The sequence below is a fragment of the Canis lupus genome, chromosome 1 (assembly GCF_011100685.1).
Source record: "Canis lupus familiaris isolate Mischka breed German Shepherd chromosome 1, alternate assembly UU_Cfam_GSD_1.0, whole genome shotgun sequence".
Classification (NCBI taxonomy): Eukaryota; Metazoa; Chordata; class Mammalia; order Carnivora; family Canidae; genus Canis; species Canis lupus.
In genome coordinates this window covers 75,681,368-75,701,304 of record NC_049222.1, presented here as the reverse complement: position 1 = coordinate 75,701,304, position 19,937 = coordinate 75,681,368, and the positions used below count along the sequence as shown (strand labels likewise).

The following is a 19,937-nucleotide window of genomic DNA, read 5'->3' as shown; positions in this document are numbered from 1 at the left end:
ACAAAGGTAGAGAGACTGAGACCAAGATTGAAATATTTTTCTTTTGCAATCCTCAAAATCTAAAAAATGTATTCCATTCTCTTCTTGAGATAATCTTAGTTGATTCAAGCCTTCTCAATTCTTTTTCATTTAAGGTGAAAAAATTTGGATTATTTCCTCAGGAAGGGGAGAGGTTGATGAGGTGCCACTTTAGAGGGTGCTGCTGACCCCTGATTGCTCTCCATGCATACAGCATCAGGATAGTGGTGTTTGCAGCAGTAGCACGAGGGGGATGGGCAAGATACAGTGGTGGGGAAGAAATTTCAAAACTTAATGTATGAATTGCCATTTCTTAGAGGCCACTGTGCATTTTAAAATATCAGGGGTAAAAAGTCTTCTGTGTGTTACCCCAAAACACATGCATTATCTAAGTTGATCCCTAGAACAGCCCTACAAGGGGTTATCATTTTTGCCATTTCACAGATGGTGAGGTAGGTCAGAGAAGCAAAGTAAGGAGTTTGGACATTGGGTCAGTTGGGGCCTGTATTCTGACGTGGTCCACCACGCTGTGTTCCTCTGTGTGGCTCACGGCTCCTGCCCTCTGTACTGACCTGGAGCTTGCTGCACCATCATTCAAGCACAGAGGAACTGCTGGGGGCTTGGATCCCCAATGAATCTCCTATGGATGGAGAGTTTCAGACATGGCTTTTCCCTTTACAAAGAACCGCTGATTTGTTTCCTGAAGTAATACTTCTCATTAACCCAATTACATAATGGGAGTAGAAGGACCTTCACGTGCTAGAGCTAAAGGAGACATCAGTGATCAGGTAACTTGGCTTGTTTCACAGAGTTGAAATATGAGAGTTAGGGAGCTTAAATGACAGCGAGGCAGAGAAGGAACTGGGGGAGTAACTGGATTTTCTCATTACAAGCCCAGGGCTTATTTTATTTTATTTTTTGAAAGATTTATTTATTTATTTATTTATTTATTTATTTATTTATTTATTATGAGAGAGAGAGAGGAGAGAGAGGAGAGAGAGAGAGAGAGAGAGGGAGAGAGAGAGAGAGAGAGAGAGGCAGAGACACAGGCTGAGGGAGAAGCAGGTTCCATGCAGGGAGCCCGATGTAGGACTTGATCCTGGGTCTCCAGGATCACACCCTGGGCTGAAGGTGGCACTAAACCACTGAGCCACCCAGGCCATCCCCCAGGGCTTATTTTAAACTGGTGTTGATAGCTTTAGCTTAGAGGTCGTTGTTATTCTTAGAATAATGAAAATTATTGATGTGTTAAGATTCATAGGACTTCCAATTCTTGCCAAGACAGAGTAACAGGTTCACTTTTCTACCATTAACAGATATAAAATTGGGCAAAATAGATGAAGAACTAATTCCAGGCATCCCAGGGCTGCAGTTCTTGAGGAAAGAGAAACACACAAGGTGAGGTTCACTTCCATGCTGATGTTTTGCCTGAGACATTTTCCAAACTGTAGGGAAGTGGAGCCTAAGCAGAAATCACCAGTCTGGTTGGGGAAAGGACACAAAAATAGAAGGTCAGAGTTGTAAGGCTGCTGGAACTTGCAGATTTGGGTACCAGAGAGGATGAACCTGAAGAGAACTAGCCCCAGAAATCTGTGTAAGGGCTTCCTTCAGATTCTTTGCCAGATCTTCAGCTGTATATACATGGAATGAGACTCTGCAAAGTCAGCTGGGAACAGCTTCTTGGGGACTGAGAGGTGAACCGTGATTTGAGTAGTAGCCACTCAAGAGAGCTATTGGAATTCTGACACAACTAAAGTGGAGGTGGACGCTTACTTGAGACACTGGAAAGGCCCACCTCAGGAGGAAGGACTATGTCCTAGGTGTAAGGGACATGCCATAGCATTGAGAACAAAGATGAAACATTCTGCCTTAACAAAGTCAAAACCCAAGACTCAATAGGATCAAGATGACATGTTAGTAATTCATCTGTTTGTTAAAACAAAATATCACACTTCTTAGAGGAATAGAACAAAATCCAGAGTCTCTATGATATGTCATTCAAAATGTTCAGCATGTAATAAAGATGTCTAGATATGCAAAGAATAATCTTCAATATGTGAATCTTCCTGAATTTGCAACTCCAAACACTCTCTCAGTTGGCTTTTTTTATTTTGGGAGTGTTTTAGTCTGACTTAAATGATTAATGGAACATAGAATGTCTGGGCTTTGGCAATAAAATTATTTTTTTTTAAAATTGAGGTATAATTGGCATAACACTATATTAATTTAATGCACGCAACATAGTGGTTTGATATATGTGAATATTTTGAAATGATCACCACAATAAGTAATGATTTTTTTCTTTTTTTATGATTTTTTTCTTGTGATGAGAACTCTTAAGATCTACTCTCTCAACTTTCACATATGCAATACCATATTATATTTTTTATTTTTAAAATTTGATTTAAGGTCAATTAATTAACTTGTAACATATTATTGGTTTCACAGGTAGAGGTCAGTGATTCATCAATATTATATAATTATAGTGCTCATTACATCACGTGTCCTCCTAAATGTTCATACCCAGTTACTCTGTCCACCCACCCCTCTCCCCTCCAGGGACCTTCAGTTTGTTTTCTATAATTAAATAGTCTCTTATGGTTTGTTTCCCTCTCTGATATTGTCTTGTTTTGTTTTTTCTTCCTTTCCCTTATGATGCTCTGTTTTATTTCTTAAATTACTCCTATGAGTGAAATCATATGATAATTGTCTTTCTCTGAATGGCTGAGTTTGCTTAGCATAATATCTTCTAATTCCATCAATGTTGTTGCAAATGGCAAGATTTTTTTTTTTTTATGGCTGAGTAGTATTCTATTGTATAGATACCACAATTCTTTATCCATTCATGTGTCGGTGGGCATTGGGATTTTTCCATAGTTGGCCTGAGACCAAGACCTGAGCTGAGACCAAGAGTTGGACACTCAACTGACTGAACCACTCAGGTGCCCCAGATTCCATTGTCTAAAGCAGTATTTCTTTTTTTTTTTGAAAGTTTATTTATTCTGAAAGAGAGAGAGAGAGAGCAAGTGTGAGGAAAAGAGTTAGAGGGAGAGAGAATTTCAAACAGACTCCACAACAAGCTTGGAGCCTGACACGGGGCTCAATCCCAGCACCCATAGAAGATCATGACCTGAGCCAAAACCAAGAGTCAGATGTAAAGCAGTATTTCTAAGTGTGAACCACAGCTCCATCAACATCACCTGGGAACTTGCTAGATGTGCAAGTTCTCAGACTTACTGATTCAAAAACTATGGGGATAGGGCCAGCTATCATGTTTGAACAAGCCTTCAATTGTGGTTCTGATGCATATTCATTTGAGAACTCACACCATTGATGTCTGATTCATTGAACTCTACGTCAGTGTGCATATTGAGTCATGTGTAAAGTTTGCAGAGTTTACAAGGCCAATTCATATAAAGTCTCCACTAGCCTAGTCTACTGGCCAGGTACACTTTTCTAAAGTTGGAACACTATTGCCCAAGTAACCGAGCCCTAGCCCTGTGAACTGGTGACTTCCCATCTTCCAGCTTCATCGTGACCGACCATAAACCTCTTTGCTTACACCAAAGGGAAATAGAGACGCCTAAGAACATACCATCAATAACAAGGACAGGTTACAGGTGCCCACAGGGGCTTTCCTAATTGGGAATCATATACCCCACTCTTTCCCTAGGGTAGGAAAGGAGTTAGAGAAAGTGTAGTTGTAAGGGCTTGAATCCCATTAAGGAGGACAGGTGGCCTGCGACATGGGACTCTCCATAAATAATAACTGTACTTTTAGCATAGTAAGTATTCAGTTGAGCACCACAGAAGCATGTGTGCAATTTTACAAGTTTCCCCTCATTATTTGTAATTGTTCTATAAGATGGAATGTGTTGAGCTTCACTTCATGGACTAAATAGAAACTCAGTACATGAGCCCTTTTACCCTGCAGGTAGGAGTAATCGAGTCAAGATGGTGTTCTAATTAGTCCTGAGATATTTTATGACTAAAATTATACTAATTTCAACTCCTAGGGAATGAAGTATTGGCTCATTCCTAAAGACTATCCTCCAGGCTAGCAAACTGGGCTTACCAATAAGGCTCAGCCTGCCTGGAGCAGTTGTAAGCCTTGGATTTGGAGCTATGTGTTTCTCTGGGTGACTTGAATTTTGTGTCAGATTCAATTTCCTTGGGACGCTGTGCTGGCAAGCATTCACACGTTGTTTCCTGGGTGTGTAATTCCATTTGCCTGAAGCTACATATTCTGAGTGATGAGGATGATTACCATTTCTTACTTATCCCCCCCTTAGGAATGCTGCTCTTTTGAAGGACACCCCTTGGCATCATAGTTCCTTGCTTAAATGGGCTTCAGTCAAAGCATTTAACCATGTGATTGATCAGAAATATGAAAAGACTTTTGCTTATTGGCATTTTCCTTCAGGCCCATCTAAGACAGTCTGTTAGCCAGTACAGACACATTGAGAATAAGTGCAACTATTTATACAGCTGCAGGGTTGTTGGTGAAAAGTCTTTCTTGGTATTTTTCCTTACCACAAGCATTATACCACAGAAAGTGAGGCTGCCTGTTACATCTGTGCAGCCTCAAGATAAGTGGTGAACTCCCTTTGAGAGGGTGACCTGGTAGCTTCTGAAGGGTAGGTCTGAGACCTAACAATTCAATCAACTCAGAAAAGATGGGATGAGAATATGTACAGAATCTATATAACACTTAGATAAAATGATTGCATCTTGCCTCCTCTCCATAAACTTTGAAGAACCCAAAATGATGCTAGGGCACTGGGACACTCGGAACGGTTCTCTCTCATACACCATTTCTCTCTCTCTCTTTCTATGGAATCTGGACATTGTCAGTGCTGGGGGTTCCTTATTTTGACACCTTTCCCAGACACTAAAAGACAAAGATGCTGTTATAGTTTTAATTCTCCTTTCCAGGGAGATTATCCACTTCAATAGGAGTTTTGTTTTTAGATTTTACAACTTACCTGTCCAACGAATATATTGCCAGCAGCCACTACAGATTCAATAGGAGATGATCCCATAGTAACTAACATTACCCATCCAACCTAAAAGGGGAAAAGGAACAAAGTCAGTGAAGAGCTGTATATGTGACTCTTCAAAGTAGGGATGAAAATCTTTCAAGGAAAATGCTTTCAATAATTGTTGGCAGGCCAGCACTGGTGCATAATGTGAGCGTATGTTATTTAGCCTACAAAGTGGACCCATCAAATCCTCCTATGTGAATGGTAGGGCTGAGTCACTGTATATCCTCTGAATTCATACTTTCATCATACAAACAATTGTCTATCAAAATGTTGTATAAGAGTAATAAATTATAATAATTGCTAACAGTCATGACAAGCTTTGCTGCATTCCAAGCACTGTTTTAAGCTCTTGATTCAGGCAATGAATTTAATGATCACAACAACCCTTTGTGAGAGGTCCTGTAATCATAGCCATTTTATAGCAAAGGAATCCAAGGCACAGAACACCTGGGTGTCTAAGATCACCCAGCTAGTAAGTAGTGGGATGTAGTTGAGGTTTGGCCTTTTGTGCTAAACTCTCAAATGAACATGGTTTATGGTCCCACTTCTACACTGGCCCTTCCGCTAGAGACTGTGGTGCCCGCTTCAGAATGGGGACATCCTGTTGCATTCTGTCCTTCCTTTCTGCTTAGACATGAGCCCAGTACTGCTGAATGTTCAAGTCAACAATCAGAAAATTACACTGTTGCTGAAATTCTGAATTCAGCTGCTATTCTTTCTCTCTGCCTCCCTGACTCCCTCTCTCTCCTTCTCCTTTGTCTCTCCTTCCCTCTCATTTATGTGTTTACAAGGATCAAGGGAGGGCTATGGCTGTGCCCAATCTCTGTATGCACCGCCTGGTTTGAGTGTGCATTTGCACTAACTTACACATTTCCTCAGGTTCTGATTTAACACAAGTCTAGTAGAACTGACAGATGCTGAGGTGGCAGGAATGAGATTAACTTTTCAGACGATTTTTATTTAAAAAAAAAAACAAAACTTGTGTGTGCTTATCAAGTCCCTCAGAAACACAAAGCAGCTTCCCCTTCTTGCTTTGATCTTCTAACAACTAGAGCAGGCGTCTCCACTTTTGCAACATCCTGAGGGAAAGCCAGGACTCCGTGTAAGGCACAGGGAAACACAGCCAGGATGAAGGAAGGGTGCTGTTCTCCCCACAGATGTCTGCTCTGCTGGAGTCAATACTTTGGTCAAAGAAGTAATTACTAAGGTTTCCTGAAGATAGCCAGCAGGTCAAAGCCCCGTTAAATGTCTCCGAGACTTGCTCTATGGCTACATGTAGAATTTTTTGGCGAGGGTCTAATAACTTGGGGTGGAAGAGGAGGTGATGGAGGATCTTGGTATGAACATAAAGGCATGTTGGGAAAACCTAGATAAAAGGCATTTAAGACTTTGTCCCCAAATAAGCAGCTGTACACCTGTCACCCAATCGTTTCAAGTCCCAGTACCTTTCTAATGATCCCCTGCATCAATCCAAGGTAGTAAAGCATGGACATTACGGTGCTGAAGACAACCACGATTGGCAGGACCTGGGGGTGAGTTGGGAGGATGAAAGCAATCATGAGTTGATGTCGGCCTTGGTATATTCGTATGATTCAGATCAGGTCTCTCTCCTGCCTCCTTTGCCCTGCTGAAACATCATCAACATACTGGAAACTCCTCTTGAATCAAGTGACACTTTAATCAGGCAGTTTCCCCATCTATAATCTCTTATTTGAATTTGCTCTGGATAAGCTTGAGTATATTTCATAAGAAACTTGACTTTTTTTTTTTGTTTGTTTCTCTGCGATGATGTTTTCTTACTGTAGTTACTCAGAGAAGGAATGCAGTTTTGGGGGGGATTTGTAACCAGTAGATCAACAAACTAAAGGCCACTGGCAGATATTCTTGAAGTTCTGATATTAAACAGCCTCATTAGCAGAATATCCTGGTCAAAATTGAGTGCGAGTCACCTCTCAGATTTCTTATTTAGAAAGGCTACAGGGATCAGATATGGCATGATATGTGCTTACGTGCACTGCCTTCCAGAGAGTAAGCACTTATTCGTTTAGCTTTTATTTGTTTTTTATTTTTGTATATTTTTAATTGGAGTTCAATTTGAGAACATATAGTATAACACCCAGTGCTCATCCCGTCAAGTGCCCCCCTCAGTTCATGTCACCCAATCTCCCCATCCATCTGCCCACCTCCTCTTCTACTACTCCTTGTTCGTTTCCCAGAGTTAGGAGTGTCTCATGTTTTGTCACCCTCTCTGATTTTTCCCACTCATTTTCTCTCCTTTTAAAATAACAATTATTTTATTTATAGATTTTTTTAATTGCTAAAAAAATGAACTTTGGAAGCTAGTTTACTTCAGTGATACCACAATTGTCTTTTTTTGGATCCTGTTTCCCTGACGTTTTTGGGTGCCTTCAATGCAGCCTGTTTCCACAGTGAGCGGTTTCTACCCTGCAGAGAACACACAGAGCTGTGGGCTGGGTCCCTCCGCACTCCTGCCCCTATGTACCCCTTCCCCTCTGTTCTCCAGCTAAATGGCCAGGGACAAGCTGCCACCAGACACATAGAATGACCAAGGACAATTTGTACAGAATTAATTCAAAAAATCTATTAATAATATATATTAAAAGACATTCTGTGCCATTACTCAGAGCTCACTTATATGCTTTTATTGGCTTTAATGGGCAAGCAGAGCCTTCCTGAAAGCTTCAGGGAATTATTGGGGCTTATCTCGTGAATGTTCCCACAGGGATTCTGCTTTGGCAGAAAGGATGGAGGCCACTGCTCTGGGGAAGAGGAGGTGGTGGGTGGGTGGGTGGGCAGGAAAAGTCTAAAGAGTAGCAAATTAGGCTTTCCCAGTGACTTTTCTTTTTCCCAGGTCTAGGTTCAATTCTTGATAGCAGCATATTTCCAAACCTTTGGCCTTTTGGAGATGGCTTAGTTATCTCAGCACCAAAGCATCAAATCAGCAGTTTAAAAAATCAACAAGTCAAGAATCAGTATAAAAGATGGTCTTTTATACTGGGTAGTTTGGAGGTAAGCTTAGAGTCCCTAAGTGAGAAAACAATTTAGAAGTATAGAAACAATGGCACTGCAAGAAAGAATGCTGTAGAAAAAGCCAAATTTATCCTTGGGACTCATCAACAAGTATTTGCAGGGTCTTGACAGGGGAAACTGTGCTTCCTGGGTGTGTGGGAGTGCAGGGAGGCCAGAATGCTTTTCCCCTGGAGAATAATGTCCCTCCTTTGGTTGGGAGAAGGGTCAGCCTCCAGGTCTGCTGTGCTGAAGGAAGGACACGAAAGGTTTTGTGCGGAAATGGCTCTGGAAGAACAGAGGTGAATGTGGGTGGGCAGCAGTCTCCTGTTGGGAGGCTGATGGGGTTCCTGAGCACAGAGCTGTCACTGATCCTGGGCCTAGAAGCCTTCAGTGGCCATGTGCCCGATCATGGCCAGGTACCAAGTGTTCCTTTCCCTGATGTCACAGATACTATTACCCCATAGGTCTTTTCAGTAGTATCTCAGGCAATGCTAGGAGCCCCCTCAAAACTATTTGTATATTTCTGACTTCCTCTAGATGTTTCTCTCAGTGCTGTAGTCACAAAGAAAATGTTTACAATCTGTGGACTTCAGATAAAATCAGATAAGTGGAAAAAGGCAATGCTGTGCTATCTATGTAGGACATGACCAGCAGGTGTATATCTGGTTTCTGGTCAGGTTCTATCAGAATGTCTATAAAGACCCAGACGGTCCTGAAAGGAGGTAACTACTTCAAAAAGGGATTTGGTTTTACCTTAAATGCAAATAAGTGGTCTGCGTACGTGTCACCGAAGACAAATTCTGCACCAGCATTAGTATTTTCCAAGAAGGTCTGAGTTAAAGAAAGGAAGAGCCGACAATCATTACAACCTGGAATTGGTGGTTACAGTCGACCAAGGAGGAGCCCAGCAAACTTGCTGGTGAGTTGTGGAAGGACTATCCTCATAGCTTTCCCCGCTCCAGTAGATGGCGTGGAAGTATATTTTTGAGCTATAACTGCATACAGATTTCCTGTCGTTTGTGACATTCAGTATGACTCTGGGATGCTTAAGAAGGAGCCCGCTGTGTCAATTTGGATATAAACCTCAAGACATGGCAGAAATAGGTTTATTCATCTGCATTAGTTGACCTACATTTTTGTTTGTAGAATATGTTAATCTGTTTAATTATTACTTAATAATTGTTGTCTCTCCCCCATATCATCCATGACATCACTATCCTATCTTGATTGTCCCTTTCATCCCGCCCCAGAGGTGCCAGCTGTGTCAAGCTGAACCTATTTCTGACATGTCTTGAGGATTATATCCAAATACTAAAAGCACTTATTGGCAAGATGTTCATTTGAACTTAACTTACCTGAACTTGTTGGCCCAACCAATCAAAAGCCATAAATCCAGGATCAGTCCTCAGGATTAAGAGCCCAAGAAGAAATTGTAGCCCAATTCCCCAAAAGACAGGCCTCCAGTAAACCTATGCAGAAAGATGAAGAGATAGATCTTACTAGAAAATGAATGCAAAGGTCAGCATAAACACCCAGAGGATGACTATTTCCTTGGAAGCTTCTCACACGTGGCCTATGATCCACCTTCTTTGGGAGCCAAGGCAGTTGTGAGCAGAGAATCCCTTGATAGAATCATGCCCCCAGATCTCAGGGTTGCATTTCCCAGTTCAAATCCCGAGTCTAAGTTCTCCAGCCTCTGGAGAGATGTAACTATTATAGCCTGATAGAATAACTTAGACACAAAGCATAGTCTTAGCGGGGACCCTAAAAGAGGAGGGATCTGGTCCTCTTCATCGTGCTGTAAATACTAGAGACCTATAATTACTTCCTCTGTCTGGAAAATGGAAAGGCAGAACATGGCTTCCCTGTGTGCCCAAGGTTTGTTAATCTGACAATTTGTAAGTGAATTAAGTGAAACTCCCCCCTGTTGAGGGGCTCTCATTTCATTGTAAAAGGAACCAATTAACTCTAATGCAGACCCAGGGAGTGCAGCAGCAATGGACAATCATCTGCTTTCATTTGTGGTGTGGTGATGAGTGGGCTGCAAAGAACTGTGGGATTGGAGGCATGGAAACTGGCAGAGATGTTGACTGGAGGTGGCCAAGGGCTTTGGATCCTATTAGGTGACTGGTTTTTTTTGGGTCAAGCTTTCAGAAAGTCAGTAAGTTCTACTGGAGTTTGCTTTCTGAGTCATGTGTGAAGGCTTCAATGTCTCCGGATTCTTGCCCATTTCACGGGTTACAGGCTGGCAGAATGAGGATGAGAACTGAATTCAAGGAAACAAAACTGTTTAAGGACAGAGTTTGGCAGGAAAATAGCCTAACTTGCAAATAGAAGTTTGATAAACTGCAGAATCTAGCAGTAGAATATTCGATTATTACCGGCCTGGAGAAATTGGGATCAAAATAGATAAGGAAGTTATCCTTCTAGAAATTATACAGACTCTTTCATTGTGACTATAAAGATAAATAGACAAAAAAATAATGTGCTTAAGTCATGAGGGTGGAGCCATTGATGGTTTTCATGTCCTTCCATCCAGTTTTCATTATACACAATGGGTCACTTCTCCCTTAAAACACTCTTGTCCCTGGCTTCTGTGATACACATGTTGGTAATCTCCTCCTACCACCCAGACTTCTCCATTTCTTGTTTCCTATCAGCCTTTCTTCTCAACCCTTAATGTGACATATAGTTTCCTGGGTCTTAGGGGTTCTCATTCAGTCGTCTAACAAATATTTTTTTGTGTACCTGCTATGGTTTATGCAATGCTGGCCGCTGAGACTGCATATATCATCCCTGTTCTCATGGAATTTAGAAGAGAAGCTGTCAACTATAAGTTACACCCTTAATTATTTTACTATACTCATGATAAAGACCTAAGAAGTTCAAATCCTACACTTTGTAAAGCTTTTACAAATTTATTAGAAGTAACTTAGCTGTGCCAGATTTTCCACAATCCCTTAGTCATATGGGAAACAGAAATGTTCTTTTTAAAACGAAATATTTTATTTAAATTCAATTTGCCAACATATTGTATAACACCAAGTGCTTATTCTATCAGGTGCTCCTTGTGCTGTCACCCAGTGACCCCATCCTTAGTGCTGTCACCCAGTGCTGGGTGCTCCTTGTGCTGTCACCCAGTGACCCCATCCCCCCACCCACATCCCCTCCTGCAACCCTTTGTTTGTTTCCCAGAATTAGGAGTCTCTCATGGTTTGCCTCCCTCTCTAATTTTTCCCACACAGTTTCCCTCCTTTCTCTTATCGTCCCTTTCGTTATTTCTTATATTCCACATGTGACTGAAACCATATGATGATTGTCCTCCGATTGACTTATTTCACTCAGCATAATATCCTCCAGTTCCATCCACATCGAAGCGAATGGTGGGTATTTGTCCTTTCTTATGAATGAGTAATATTCCTTTGTATATACACAACACATCTTCTTTACCCATTCATCTGTCAAAGGACATTGAAGGTCCTTCCACAATTTGGCTATTGTGAACTTGCTGCTGTGAACATTGGAGTGCAGGTGTCCCGGAATTTTACTTTATCTGTATATCTGTGGTAAATACCCAGTAGTGCAATTGCTGAGTCATAGGACAACTCTATTTTTAACTCTTTGAGGAACTTTCATACTGTTTTCCAGGGTGGCTGTACCAGTTTGCATTCCCACTAACAGTAGAAGAGTTCCCCTTCTCCACATCCTCTCCAACCTTTATTGTTTCCTGTCTTGTTAGTTTTAGCCATTCTCACTGGTAAGAAGTTGTATCTCATTGTAGTTTTGATTTGTATTTCCCTGATGACAAGTGATGTGGAGCATTTTCTCATGTGCTTTTGGCCATGTGTAGGTTCTTTTTGCAGAAGTGTCTGTTCATGTCTTCTGCTCATTTCATGACTGGAATTTTTGTTTCTTGGGTGTTGAGTTTGATAAGTTCTTTATAGATTTTGGGTACTAACCCTTTATATGATATGTCATTTGCAAACATCTTCTCCCATTCAGTAACTTTTCTTTTAGTTTTGTTGATTGTTTCCCTCGCTATGCAGAAGCTTTTTATCTTGATGAAGTCCCAACAGTTCATTTTTGCTTTTGTTTCCCTTGCCTTCACAGGTGTGTCTTGCAAGATGTTACTGTGGCCAAGTCCAAACAAGTTGTTGCCTGTGTTCTCCTCTAGGATTTTAATGGGTTCTTATTGCATATTTAGATTTTTCAAACATTTTGATTTTTTTTTCTTTGTGTGTGGTGTGAGAGAAGATCCATTTCCATTCTTCTTCACATGGCTCTCCAATTTTTCTAATACCATTTGTTGAAGAGACTCTCTTTTCTCCAGTGGATATTCTTTCCTTTGTGGAAGAAGGGTAAATCATAGAGGTGAGGGTCCATCTCTGGGGTCACTATTCTGTTCCATTGATCTATGCATCTGTTTTTGTGCCAGTACCATTCTGTCTTGATGATCACAACTTTGTAATGCAGCTTGAAGCCAGGCATTAGATGCTCTCCAGCATTGGTTTTCTTTTTCAGTAATCCTCTGGGTATTTGGGGGTCTTTCCTGAGTACATACAAATCTTAAGATTATTTGTTCCAATTCTGTGAAGAAAGAGCAAGGTGTTGATAAGGATTGCATGTAATGTGTAAATTGCTCTGGGAAGTATAGACTTTTTCACAATATTTATTCTCCCAATCCACAAACATGGACTTTGTTTCTTTGTGTCTTCCTCAGTTTCTTTAATAAGTATTTTGTAGTTTTTAGAGTATACATCCTTTACCTCTTTGGTTAGATATATTCCTAGGTTTCTTATGCTTTGGGTGCAATTATAAAAGGGATTGATTCCTTAATTTCTATTTCTTCAGTCTCATTGTTAGTGTACAGAAATGCCACTGATTTCTCTGCATTGATTTTGTATCCTGCCACACTGCCAACTTGCTGTATGAGTTCCAGAAATCTTGGGGTGGAGTCTTTGGGTTTTCTTTTTTTTTTTTTCTTTTTAAAAAAACTTTACTCCTTTTAAAAAATTTTATTTATTTATTCATGAGAGAGAGAGAGAGAGAGAGAGAGATAGAGAGATAGAGAGAGAGAGGCAGAGACACAGGCAGAGGGAGAAGCAGACTCCATGCAGGGAGCCTGACATGAGACTCGATCTCCAGTCTCCAGGATCAGGCCCTGAGCTGAAGGTGGCTCTAAACCACTGAGCCACCGGGGCTGCCCTGGGTTTTCTATATATAGTGTCATGTCATCTGTGAAGTGGGAGAAGTTGACTTCTTCTTTGCCAATTTGAATGCCTTTTATTTCTTTTTGTTGTCTGATTCCTAGGCTAGGACTTCTAGTACTATGTTGAATAACAGTGGTGGGAATGGACAGCCCTGTCATGTTCCTGATCTTAGGGGGAAGGCTCTCAGTTTTTCCTCATTGAGAGTGATATTTGCTGTGGGCTTTTCATAGATGGCTTTTATTGTATGAGGAATGTTCCGTCTATCCCTACACTTTTTAAAAAAGATTTTATTTATTTGTTCATGAGAGACACACACAGAGTGAGAGAGAGAGAGAGAGAGACTGGCAGAGACACAGGCAGAGGGAGAAGCAGGCTCCATGCAGGGAGCCCGACATGGGACTCGATCCCGGGTCTCCAGGATCACACCCTGGGCTGAAGGCGGCACCAAACCATTGAGCCACCAGGGCTGCCCCTGAGCCACCCCGGGCTGCCCTATCCCTACACTTTGAAGAGTTTTAATCAGGAATGAATGCTGAATTTTGTCAAATGCTTTCTTTGCATATACTTAGAGGATCATATGGTTCTTGTCTTTTCTCTTATTGATGTGATGTAACAGGTTGATCGTTTTACAAATGTTGAACCAGCCTTGCATCCCAGGGAAAATTCCATGTGGTCATATTGAATAATCCTCTTAATATACTGTTGGATCCTATTGGCTAGTATCTTGGTGAAAATTTTTGCATCCATGTTCATCAGGGATATTGGTCTGCAATTCTCCTTTTTGTTGGGGTCTTTGTCTGGTTTGGGATCAAGGTAATGTTGGCCTCATAAAATGAGTTTGGAAGTATTCTCTCCCTTTCTATCCTTTGAAACAGCTTTAGTAGAATAGGTATTATTTCTGCTTTAAATGTTTTTTAGAGTTCCCCTGGGAAGCCATCTGGCCCTGGACCTTTGTGTTTTGGGAGGATTGTAATGACTTCTTCAATTTCCTCCCTGGTTATTGGCCTGTGCACGTTTTCTATTTCTTGCTGTTTCAGTTTTGGTAATTTGTGAGTTTCCAGAAATGCATCCATTTCTTTCATATTGCCTAAGTTGTTGGCATATAGCTGCTCATATTTTCAAAATTTGTATTTTCTTGATATTGGCTGTGATCTCTCCTCTTTCATCCGTGATTTAATAATATCAGTCTTCTCTTTTCTTTTTAATAAGGCTGGCTAAGGGTTTATCTATCTTATTAATTCTTTCAAAGAACCAGCTCCTTGTTTTGTTGATCTCTCCTACAGATCGTCTGATCTCTATCTCATTGAGTTCTGCTCTAATCTTTATTATCGCTCTTCTTCTACTTGGTTTAGGCTTTATTTGCTGTTGTTTCTCCAAATCCTTTAGGTGCAAGGTTAGCTTGTGTATTTGAGTTTTTCCCAGTTTTTTGAGGGAGGCTTGTATTGGAATGCATTTCCCTCTTAGGACTGCTTTTGCTGTATCTCAAAGATTTTGAATGTTTGTGTTTTCATTTTCACTAGTTTCCATGAATCTTTTAAGTTCTATTCTAATTCCCTGGCTGATCCATTCATCTTTTAGTAGGACGCTCTTTAACCTCCATGTTTTTGGGTTTCTTCCAAATTTCTTCTTGTGATTGAGTTCTAGTTTTAAAGCACTGTGGTCTGAAAATATGCAGAGGACAATCCCAATCTTTTGGTATTGGTTGAGACCTGATTTCTGACCCAATATGTTGTCTATTCTAGAGAAAGTTCCACGTGCGCTTGGGAAGAATGTGTATTCAGTTGCATTTGGATGCAATGTTCTGTATATATCTGTAAAAACTCTTTGATAAAGTATCATTCAAGACCCTTGTTTCTTTGGTGATGTTCTGCTTAGAAGATCTGTTACTTGCTGAGAGTGCCCTGTTGAAGTCTCCTACTGTTAGTATATGATTATCTAAGTATCTCTTTACTTTGGTTATAATGGATTGATATACTTGGTGGCTCCCACATTAAGGGCATAACTATTCATGATTCTTAGGTCTTCTTGTTGGATAGACCCTTTAAGTATGATATAGTGTCCTTCTTCATCTCTTACTACCGTCTTTGGGATAAACTCTAGTTTATCTGATATGAGGATTGCTAACTCAGCTTTCTTTTGAGGGCCATTTGAATGGTAAATGGTTCTCCACCCCTTCATTTTCAGGCTGGAGGTGTCCTTAGGTCTAAAATGAGTCTCTTGTAGACAGCATATGGATGGGTCTTGCTTTTTTATCCAGTCTGATGCCCTGTGTCTTTGGATAGGATCATTTAGCCCATTTACGTTCAGACTAACTATTGAAAGATATGAATCTAGTGTCATTGTATTATGTATTCAGTCCCTGTATTTGTGGATTGTTTCTTTGGGCTCCCTCTTTCTTTTTACTGGGTCCCCCTTAATATTTCTTGCAGAGCTGGTTTTGGGGTCACATATTCTTTCAGTTTCTGCCTAGCTCTTTCAGAGCTGCCTCTTGGAAGCTCTTTATCTCTCCTTCGATTCTGAATGACAGCCTTGTTGAATAAAGTATTCGTGGTTGCATGTTCTTCTCATTTAGTACCCTGTCAATATCATGCCAGACCTTTCTGGCCTGCCAGGCTCTGTGGAGAGGTCTGCTGTTAATTTGATATTTCTCCCAATATAAGTGAAAAATCTCTTGTCCCTCACTGCTTTAAGGATTTTCTCTTTCTCTTTGAAACTTGCAAGTTTCAGTATTTAACGCCAAGGTGTTGAATGATCTTTATTGATTTGGGGGAGGGTCTTCTCTACCTCTTGGATCTGAATGCCTGCTTCTTTCCCCAGATTAGGGAAGTTCTCAGCTATTATTTATTCAAATATCCTTTATGGTCCTCTCTTTCTCTCTCAGCCATTTCTGGAATCCCAATTAGATGTATATTTTTCCTTCTCAAGCTATCATTTATTTCCCTAAGCTTTTCCTCATGAGTTCTTAATTGTTTTTCTCTTTTTTCCTCAGCTTCCTTCTTTTCTGTCAACTTGCCTCTTATATCACTCACTCTCTCTTCCACTCCATTAACCCTAGCAGTTAGAGCATCCAGTTTTGATTGCATCTCATTTAATCTATTTTAAATTTTGGCCTGAGGAGATCTCAATTCTGTAATAATGAAGTCTCTAGAACCCTTTATGCTTTTTCCAGAACCACGGGTAGCTTTATAATTATACTTCTGAATTGAATTTCTGACATTGTATTTAAATCCTAATTCTGTAATTCTAGGACAGAGAGTATTGTTCTGCTTATTTCTTTTGTGATGAATTCTTCTTTCTAGTCATTTTGTCCATTGCATAGTGGCTGTATGAGCAAGCTGATTCAAAAATATCAACCACAACCTAAATTAAATACATTGTAGATGATTCCAAAGCAGTCAAAAAAATTAAACAAAAAGAACACAACAAAATAAAATGAGATCTCTAAAGTGAAAAACAAATAGTAAAACAAAGTAGTTAAAATAAAATACCAAAAACAAAGAAGAAGAAAAGAAAAAGGAAAAGAGAGAGAGAAAAAAAAGGGCTGGAAATGGTAGTTGGGAGGAAGCTGTAGTGGAGAGTGAATGTAGTCTCCCTGAGGGGTCCTAGAGGATGATCATCTTGGTTCTGAGTGTTTTTTCTTCTGTACATTAGAAGGTGCTTAATTCCAAAGACACAACATTGACCATAAAATCCTAAACAAGATAAAGGAGAGGGCAGAATGGGAAGGAACAGAGAATATAATCTCACAGAATGAAACACCAGAGTGTCCTACTTGGTTCTGGGTGTATTTTGGTTGTGTGTTGGAAGGTACTAACTTCCACCATTGTAAAACAAAACGAGGCAGAAAAAACAAAAATAAATACCCATATCTTGTATATCTACCAAAATCAAATTGAATAGATTGAAGGGAATCCAGAAGTGAAAAAGATACCTAAGACATGCAATTGTAGTAATATGAACGTCGAAAGGGGAAAAAAACTTAAAAAAATGTAGAGTTGGTAAAATATTGTAGTTAAGTTGGGAAAAGAGAAAAATACTGCAAATTTTTAGTCTGATATAAAAACAAGTCGTAATGAAAAAAAATCCTCTAGTTCTTTATGCTATTGTCCCTCAGTCCTGAAGCTTTCCAGTGCTGCTTGGTCAGTAAACTTGCTTTTCTCTTGCTCCTCCTTTGTTCTTCTGGGGGAGGGTCTGCTGCACTGATTCTTAGATGTCTGTGCTTGGGTGGAGATATCCCATCCCTTGCCAGATGCTGGGCTCAGTGTGAGCTGTTTATCCTGTGAGACTTTTGTTCCCTAGACACCCTGCCTCTCCCAGGCACAAGGTAAAACAAAGAGGGGGAAAATGGCAGCCAGCAGACTTCCATCTCTGGAGTCAAGCTCCCTGCGAGTGCCGAACCACAGTCTCCCAGTCCACACTGGCCTAGTTGCTCCTGGTGGCAGGTGTGGGTGCACTGATCTGCACATTTGCCAAGCGCCCAGTGGCAGGAGAGTTCTTGCTTTCCTGTGCCCTCCTGGCTTCCCCCTGTCCCAAGACAGCCGGCTTTGTCTGCTTTGGTGCCCTTGGATGGAGGGCCCTGCACCACTGGATCCATGGTCCTGGGGACTGCCTCTCCCAAAGGGAACAGAAGACAGCCACCTCTGTCTGTTGCTGGGCTTTAGTGTAAAGGTAGCTCCAGAGCCGGCCTGCATAACTAGTGGGTTTCTCCCAAATGCCCCAGAAGACTGCGGTGCTCCTTTACTGATATCAGACCTTGATTTTTGGTGAGCTTTCCTCTGGATACTCCTCCTCTTACAGTGACTCCAGGAATCTTGTGGCTTCACTGCCCCTCCTGTGATTCTGCCCAACTGCCCTGCTAAGCACTTTTCCATCAGGGAAAACTCAGGCACAGATTTTTAAAGTTCCTGCTTCTCCAGGGCTGAGCTTTCATGTACCGGAGGCTTTCACCACTCAGCTTTAGCCCTGCTAGTCACAGTTTCCCTCCCCCACCTTATTTCTTTTTAATATTTTCACCTTCCTACCTTGTTTGAAGTGAAAGCTTTTATCTCTTTAGCATTCCAGCTGTTCTCTCCTTACATCTCAGGTCGAATTTTTAGGTGTTCAGGATGTTTTGAAAGTTATCTAGGTAGGTTTGTGGGACTAACTTAGATGAGGAACCCTACTCTTCAGCCATCTTGCCCAATCCCAGAAATAGGTTTATTTGCATTTTATAGATAGGGAAAATGAGGCATAGAAAGGTTTTATAAATTTCTAAGGTAATGGAACTAGTGCCTGGGACTAGAGTTTGAACCCTGGCAGCTCAGCTCCAGAGCTGGACTCCTAGCTACTGAAATAAACTTCCACCCCCAACAGAAGTAGCAACCAGTTTGTTGTTTTCCATTTTCTGTAAGAGCTTTTCCAAATCCAATAGCACAACAATTGTTCATTTAAGCAGAAGGAATCTGGTTACCTAAAATACACCTATTTATGTTGGGCATTAGGATGCTTTTAATGATTCCATTTAGTTTTAACATGGAAAACACTACTAAATTGAAGATTGGCCTTGAAGAGTATCAGGAAGGCCACTAGTCATGGTACAACACAGTTTTGCACAACAGGCAAATCCATGTGCCCTACGTTGCCAAGAAAGGGAACGTGAAGGTGATTCAGACATCGGGCTTGAAAGAAGACCCACTTCAGTTTGTTATAACTTACTATAGTTTATCATGTAAAGGGAAAAATTAGCAGCAACACCAATGTGTTACCTTTAGCCGACTATGGGGAACAGATAGAGGTGGGAGGAAGAGTTCCAATTTCTCAGTTACATACTTGTCTATCACTTGCAATTTTTGTTAGGAGTATGCATTTTTGATGGGATTTTAAAATGTTTTTAACAGTGATCTAATTAACCATTCCTACTTATGTGAAGATGAACCATTTTGTAATTCATTTATTCATTGAATGAGCAAATATTTACTGAGTGTCAATGAGATGCCAGGTGCGAGGTACTAGAGATACATAAGAATTAGTAGTCTAGTGGTCAGACAGACATAAGTGCCAACAATTATGGAATGAGGTAGATACTCTTCAGTTGAAGGGATTTAGATTAGACCAGGGAATACTATCCCCAACTCTGCTTTTAGCCATAGTAATCTATGGGTTTGGTGTCTCTATGTGACTGGGGTAGGGTGGCTAGAGGAGATGGAAGCATTTATGAATGACCTAGGGTTCTACAATTCTCTTATCTTATGGAAATTACTGGAAGCATGCCCAGCACATGGAAGATGTAGGCCTGGTTCTGCATATTAATATAGCTCACAAAATATCAGTTTTTCTCTGCTCCTGGTTTCTCATGGCAAACTGGTTGCTTCTCAGTTGCCAGAGGACTACATTTCAATGCCAGTTGTCATTTAAATACTTTTCTCAGTTGCATGATTATAGGCTGCATCCCTACTATCAGAAACTTGTCCTCCAATTTTGCAAAAGGCATAACAGGTGAGAGGGGCTGGCTTGATGCAGATTCATTGTTTACTTTCTAGAGTCCCCTGAAATGAAAATGCCAAGTAGTCCACTAAGGACCGGGGTTGAAATTACTCACTCTACCTCCAGAGGTCAATCACATCGCCTTTGTAATATAAAAGAAAACGTAATGATC

At 40.8% G+C, this 19,937-nt stretch overlaps 1 protein-coding gene across 1 annotated transcript in view; it reads right to left on the bottom strand.

Annotated features, from left to right (window-relative positions):
- Positions 1-1,066: 1,066 nt before the first annotated feature.
- The window catches only part of SLC28A3 (solute carrier family 28 member 3), a 77,415-nt gene continuing 58,544 nt past the window's right edge, over positions 1,067-19,937 (bottom strand). The window contains exons 19-23 of the transcript XR_005354058.1: positions 9,449-9,562; positions 8,847-8,924; positions 6,509-6,589; positions 5,004-5,084; positions 1,067-1,499 (exon numbers count right to left, since the gene is read on the bottom strand). The gene's annotated coding sequence lies outside the window, so the exon portion shown is untranslated. The remainder of the gene's footprint in view (positions 1,500-5,003; positions 5,085-6,508; positions 6,590-8,846; positions 8,925-9,448; positions 9,563-19,937) is intronic.